The sequence below is a fragment of the Palaemon carinicauda genome, chromosome 25 (assembly GCF_036898095.1).
Source record: "Palaemon carinicauda isolate YSFRI2023 chromosome 25, ASM3689809v2, whole genome shotgun sequence".
In the NCBI taxonomy this organism is placed as follows: Eukaryota; Metazoa; Arthropoda; class Malacostraca; order Decapoda; family Palaemonidae; genus Palaemon; species Palaemon carinicauda.
In genome coordinates this window covers 98,217,307-98,224,920 of record NC_090749.1, presented here as the reverse complement: position 1 = coordinate 98,224,920, position 7,614 = coordinate 98,217,307, and positions in this window count along the sequence as shown.

Sequence of the window (7,614 nt, the reverse complement as noted above, 5' to 3'; positions counted from 1 at the left end):
TGATGACCTCAAAATTGGCACATTAATTTCAACGAATTTTATACACCTCATTGGGTAGTCGATTACAGTTATGTTATCTAAAATCAATCGATCTCGCATGGAAAGACCGAAAATGTCTGTACAAGCATTAGTCGGGATAATTTAGTTTTATTGGATTGCATCCATCCATTAACTGGTAAACCTCTAAACCCATAAGCAGACAAGCTGACAAGGCTCTAATCTCTCTCATATGGCATATCTATAAACCGATCAGCTGGCAAACTTCTGATCCCATCAGTTGGAAAACCTCTAATGCTATTAGCTAGTAAACTTGCATGCCCATCAGATGGCAAAACTTTATACCCATAAGCTGGTAAACCTCTAATCCCATCAGCTGATGAACCTCCGAACCCATTTGCTGGTAAACCCCAAATCAGATACCTAATCCCATCAGATGGCAAACCTCTTATCATATCATTTGACAAACTTATAATCCCATCAGATGGCAAACCTTTTATCATATCAGCTGATAAACTAATAATCCCATCAGCTGGCAAACCTCCATGGCTATCGGCTGACAAGTCTCCAAACCCATTACTTAGCAAAACTTTAATCCCATCAACTGGAAATCCTCTGATCACAACAACTGTCTTACAAGGGTAAGAATTTTACACCCTCAGTTACGGAGGAAAGAGTTTGAGCCTTTCACTTAAGAAGTAAGAACATCATCCTTTTAATTACAAAGGCTAAAACTTTGTACTCTTACTTGAAGAGGACACACTTCTTCCCTCTTACCTAGAGATGTAAACAAGGTCTCAGTTCAGTTTACCCTTCACCTTTTCTCAAGGGATACTTGCCCCTATTGACTGAGGTAAAAGGACCCCCGTGTGTAAAAGGAGAGCAGGTAACTTTAGTTTATCTATTTCTGGGTCATCTTGTAGGGAATCTACAAAATACTGAATTGATCAAAGAAATTGGAATATTCAAATCACTTACATCTTTATATTTGCTCTTCATTTCTTGTAAAGGAAGATTTTGTTGAAATCTCTCTCTCTCTCTCTCTCTCTCTCTCTCTCTCTCTCTCTCTCTCTCTCACATGCTTTTCATGCATAATAGTTAAAGAAGAGAATAGCCTCATATTCTATTTCTTCCTTCGCCATCTGCAACAAACTTTTGCAGTTTTCTCGACCAAATTGAGCCTCTCTTTCTTCTTCGTCTCCCATTTCCATTACGAGCTCTTTCTTATTCTGGTATTCAAAATCGTTCCAAGGTTTTGTTCACATGCACATATATATCTCTCTCTCTCTCTCTCTCTCTCTCTCTCTCTCTCTCTCTCTCTCTCTCTCTCTCTCTCTCTCTTAATCTTATATAGGGTCAACAAACTTCAGAGAACCTTTTGATCTCGGTTCCTTAGACTCCCAAACATTCACCTTCCGCCTTTGTTTACAAAACGAATCCAGCGTTGAGGAACATTTTATTTTGCGGGAAGAAATAGTTTTCAGGGAAGGCGGGATCTTGTCTACTAAAATTAGACAGGAACTGGGAGGGGGGAAGGGGAGCAGGTGTCTAGTGGAGTTTATTTAGGGGGATATTGTTACCGTCTTATTTTCATAATGGCCTAATAACATGGAAGTTTGCTGAGGTAGAGAAATTTCTGAGAAACTTTGTAAAATAGCCAACTTCTCTTCTCGTAAATTTTCTCTTCATTTGGACGTTTTCTTTAGGGATTTTGTAATATAAGACTTATGATTTTGAGAAGATTCGATTTATTATTATTATTATTATTATTATTATTATTATTATTATTATTATTATTATTATTATTATTATTATTATTATATTATTTTATTATTAGACTTCATAATAATAGCACATAGGAACAACAGAATGGAACAAATTCTGTTGAATTGGACAGGAATTGGCGGAACTGAAGAAACTCGGTTGTGATGTTTAGTTGGATCATTCCATTCCGGACACTCGAACGGTAAAGTTATTCTCATAAAGTGAAGTACCAAGCTCAAAACTTGCTCGTTCAACAATCCCCCCCCCTCTCTCTCTCTCTCTCTCTCTCTCTCTCTCTCTCTCTCTCAGGATATCGATTATGTACATCTATGACTATGATGTCCCTTAGGAACTAAAAGGTCTTCAAGTACTCTTACCTGACCTAAAGTAACGTGATCTAATCTCCTTTGTTAATTGTTTCAGTATTCCAGACCCTCCCCTTCAGGTACTAATTCCACGTCAAAAATGAGAACCCTTTTCCGGCATTGGAGGGCTTTTTCCCGTTATGAAAGCAAGACTGAAATAGTCATGACAACACTAAACCCACTTAATGAAGGAGTCAATTATTCAGATGGTCGAGATTCCTCCATTTCATCCCTGAAAATGACATCTATTATTGAGGCATTCGTCCTTAATCACTTTGGAAAGGGGGAAGGATAGGTGAGGGATGCAAGGAAGGAACCTTGCATGTTGTTGTCTCTGGGGAAGTTACAACATCTTAAAGACTTTCATTCAAGTACAAATTATTCAATTTGCTTTTAAGGCTTGTATGTTCTTTGATTATGTATAACAATTGTCTTAAAATACTTTTATGGTAAAGAGGCCAATGGAAAAGTTTTTTCCACAAGTCTCTGAAAGTTCTCACTATCACCTTGCATGCAGAACACTTGATACACCGAAAACGTATTCATATATTTAGAAATATATATCCATCTGTCTCGAAGTGACTTTCGTGAAAGAATAAACCTTTCCAATATATCTCTCAAAGTTATTTAGTTTACATTTAATGTAACAACAACCAGGATTTTTGAAAACTAACTAGTTTCTTGGTCGTAAGGTAGGGCGTCCATCTTTATCAGAGATATTCTTGCATTCTTCTTTTCCATTGTCCTTTATTATTCTTCTGGTTTTCACATACCCATTTTCCCTCTCTCCTCCCTCCTCCTACTTCTCCTCCCTTTCCTCCTCTCATCCCCGAATTTTACGCCACAAGATATGTTAAGATGAACTTGATAACCTTAATATATTCTTGCTCAGAGATTCCTATAGATTCAGTCCCTCCATATTCCCACTTCAAAAATTCCAATCCAATTCCATCCCAATCAATTCCAGTCAAGCGGAAAGTGAAAATCTCTGAAGGTTAATTAGGTTAATTTGATGAGATATTTCGAATGATGAATCAGCATTTCAGTGGGTGGTCGATTCGGGAATAACTTCATTGTTATTGTTTGGTGAAATTCAGGTCATCTCTTGATGTCTGTCTTTGGCTGATCTTTGTTACTTTCTTCTCTTCTTACAAAATGGGATTTTCCTTCTTTCACACCTTTTAGTTTTTTAAAAGTCTTCAGTAAAAATCGATGTTCAATATAAATAATATTGGTAGAAACATAGCTATTACTACTATTATTACTACTACAACTATAAATAATAATAATAATAATAATAATGATGATGATTATAAAAATAATAATAATAATAATAATGATGAGGATAATGATACATACATACATATACCAAGGCACTTCCCCCAATTTTTGGGGTAGCCGACATCAAACAAATGAAAAGGAAAACAATAATTATAATAATAATAATAATAATAATAATAATAATATAATAATAATAATAATAATAATAATAATGATAATAATAATAATAATAAAAATAAAAATGATAATAATGATAATGATAATAATAATAATAATAAGTAGTAGTAGTAGTAGTAGTAGTAGTAGTAGTAGTAGTAGTAGTAGGAGTCCTGAACACATTTCTTTAACTTTAAAAATTCCTGGACGTCAAAGTCAATAAGATGTTTCTACCAAAACGAACTTTGCATTTGCTCAATTCTATTGAAACAATCATGAATATCAGGAAAATGGCTGAAATATTTAGAAGGACTAAATATTTTGACATATTTTGTCCGAGTTTTTACCTCAGATGAAAACTGAATGTAATCTCTTTGAACTTTTGAAAATAGTTCTACAACGACTCAATGCTCAAAGGAGGATGAGATACCATATATAAAAGGTGTCCCTCTACACTTGAGTCTTATCTAAGTATTTCTTCAAACTCTCGACCTTCACCTACTCCTCCTTGAGTCCCACCAGAGGATAAGGAAAGGTCACACTCGAGGTGACCTTTCCGAATCAATGGAACTTCTGCCTGGACTGGAACATAGTGAGGAAGGTCAACGTTTAAGAGAATAGGGTCGATAGACGATTAAAGTTGAGAAGAGGGATAGAGAGGGCTGGATCAAAAGGGAATAAGAAAAAGGACAGAGACAGAACATTAAATCCCTTATCTTTAGAGACGTCACTTACTCTCCTATAGTTGAGACGCTGTATAATACCTGACTTTACTTCTGTAGACTTTCTCTTTTCTTCAGCTACTTCTTATCCTCCCATCAAGCTTCACTTCCAATTAAGCAGGGCTTATTTTTCTCCATTTTCACTACAGGGTTCAATCACCTCAGCATATTTTTATTGAACTACAGCCTTACAGCCATTTAACACATTAAGAAATCTCAATTTTACCTACATTCATACTTCAACGATTTATACTTATTCAGCTTGTTAATTCATTTTTGATATATACTATTTATTGAAGTTTAATTTTTTCTTTGATTTGTTAAATTATATTAACCTATACCATGAAATAGTGGTAATAGAATACTTACCTACTAGTATCAGACTTTATTAATGAAATTACAAAAAAAATCAATCTACTTATAAAGAGAGGAAGCAAAATAGAAATAAATATATAAATAACTAAATCAAAATAATGAAAACATTTTACATTTTATTTTCTGGAGCAAGATTGTTGAGAAGCAGAGATGAAGGTCTTAATCATGCTTTAATTCAAATCTAAGCCTTTTGTAGGCAGATCCTACACCATTTCTTCATTCCATATTTGCTCCACTGTAATAAAATTTACAACCTTCGCCTAGTTCTCTTACCTTAAATCCCTTCCACCTGGTCTCCTGCACACACAACACTCACATTTTCCTTCTCTCCATGAGGTCAACAAGCTCCCACCCTTTTCCAGTCATTGTCCCCACATTCAGAGTTGCTACTCTCATCCTTATCTCAGATACTTTCCTCTGACCTTGCATCTTTAACCCAGCCCGCCCATGACTGGGTAGCCCTTGCCGATTTTTCGGAGGGAATAGGAAAGGTCCCAATGCGTTGCCTACAGGGAACGCCCTAGCATTAATTCTAATCTCACAGTCTCCACTGGACATATTGGTTTTGGCTAATTTTTCATGGCCGGATACCTTTCCTGCTGCCAACCCTCCCCATTTACCCGGGCTTGGGACCGGCACCAAGTTGAGGCTGGCTTGCCCCCCCCCCCCTTTCAGTGGCTGGGTTAATTTTGTTGTTTTTTTCAAATTTTATATTTTTTTTCATTTTCTATTTTTTTTCCTGTTCAAAGCCTTAAACATATTTCTGATCCACTGTTCCAGTAAAATGGAAACTTGAGGGGACTCAGCGTACTGAAAGAAGTCAGACTTGTTTCTTCTGCATCTGTCCACTTGATAAAGAAACAGTACAAATGAATCTTTGTCAAGTAACAGTGCATTCCAAAACAAGTGGGACTTCTTCCCTCAGCTGAGCCCATCTTGTAGATTATTTCTTTTGCATCTGGAAGACCAGACTCCATATTTTATTCTATCTTCTCAGCACCAAACATACTCCTGATCCACTATTTGAAAACATTGGAATCTTCTTGAGGGGACTCAGCGTCCTAAAAGAAGTCAGGCTTGTTTCTTCTGCATCTGTCCACCTGACAAAGAAACAGTACAAGTGAATCTTTGTCAGGAACAGTACAATCCAAAACAAGTGTGCCTTCTTCTCTCTGCTGAGTCCATCTTGTAGATTATTTCCTTTGCATCTGGAAGGCCGAACTCCATATTTTATTCTATGTTCTCAACACCGAACACATTCCTGATCCACTATTCCAGTAAAATGGAAACTTCTTGAGGGAACACAGAGTACTAAAAAGAAGTCAGACTTGTTTCTTCTGCATCTGTCCACCTGACAAAGAAACAGTACAAGTGAATCTTTATCAAGGAACAGTGCATTCCAAAACAAGTGGGACTTCTTCTCTAGGCTGAGTCCATCTTGTAGATTATTTCCTTTGCATCTGGAAGACCAGACTCCATATTTTATTCTATGTTCTCAGCACCAAACATATTCCTGATCCACTATTCCAGTAATATGGAAACTTCTTGAGGGAACACAGCGTACTAAAAAGAAGTCAGACTTGTTTCTTCTGCATCTGTCCACCTGACAAAGAAACAGTACAAGTGAATCTTTATCAAGGAACAGTGCATTCCAAAACAAGTGGGACTTCTTCTCTAGGCTGAGTCTATCTTGTAGATTATTTCCTTTGTATCTGAAAGGCCAGACTCTATATTTTATTCTATGTTCTCAGCACCAAACATATTCGTGATCCACTATTCCAGTAATATGGAAACTTCTTGAGGGAACACAGCGTACTAAAAAGAAGTCAGACTTGTTTCTTCTGCATCTGTCCACCTGACAAAGAAACAGTACAAGTGAATCTTTATCAAGGAACAGTGCATTCCAAAACAAGTGGGACTTCTTCTCTAGGCTGAGTCCATCTTGTAGATTATTTCCTTTGCATCTGGAAGACCAGACTCCATATTTTATTCTATGTTCTCAGCACCAAACATATTCGTGATCCACTATTCCAGTAATATGGAAACTTCTTGGGGGAACACAGCATACTAAAAAGAAGTCAGACTTGTTTCTTCTGCATCTGTCCACCTGACAAAGAAACAGTACAAGTGAATCTTTATCAAGGAACAGTGCATTCCAAAACAAGTGGGACTTCTTTTCTAGGCTGAGTCTATCTTGTAGATTATTTCCTTTGTATCTGAAAGGCCAGACTATATTTTATTCTATGTTCTCAGCACCAAACATATTCGTGATCCACTATTCCAGTAATATGGAAACTTCTTGAGGGAACACAGCGTACTAAAGAGAAGTCAGACTTGTTTCTTCTGCATCTGTCCACCTGACAAAGAAACAGTACAAGTGAATCTTTATCAAGGAACAGTGCATTCCAAAACAAGTGGGACTTCTTCTCTAGGCTGAGTCCATCTTGTAGATTATTTCCTTTGCATCTGGAAGACCAGACTCCATATTTTATTCTATGTTCTCAGCACCAAACATATTCCTGATCCACTATTCCAGTAATATGGAAACTTCTTGAGGGAACACAGCGTACTTAAAAGAAGTCAGACTTGTTTCTTCTGCATCTGTCCACCTGACAAAGAAACAGTACAAGTGAATCCTTATCAAGGAACAGTGCATTCCAAAACAAGTGGGACTTCTTTTCTAGGCTGAGTCCATCTTGTAGATTATTTCCTTTGTATCTGAAAGGCCAGAATCTATATTTTATTCTATGTTCTCAGCACCAAACATATTCGTGATCCACTATTCCAGTAAAATGGAATCTTCTTGAGGGGACTCAGCGTACTAAAAGAAGTCAGACTTGTTTCTTCTGCATCTGTCCACCTGACAAAGAAACAGTACAAGTGAATCTTTATCAAGGAACAGTGCATTCCAAAACAAGTGGGACTTCTTCTCTAGGCTGAGTCCATCTTGTAGA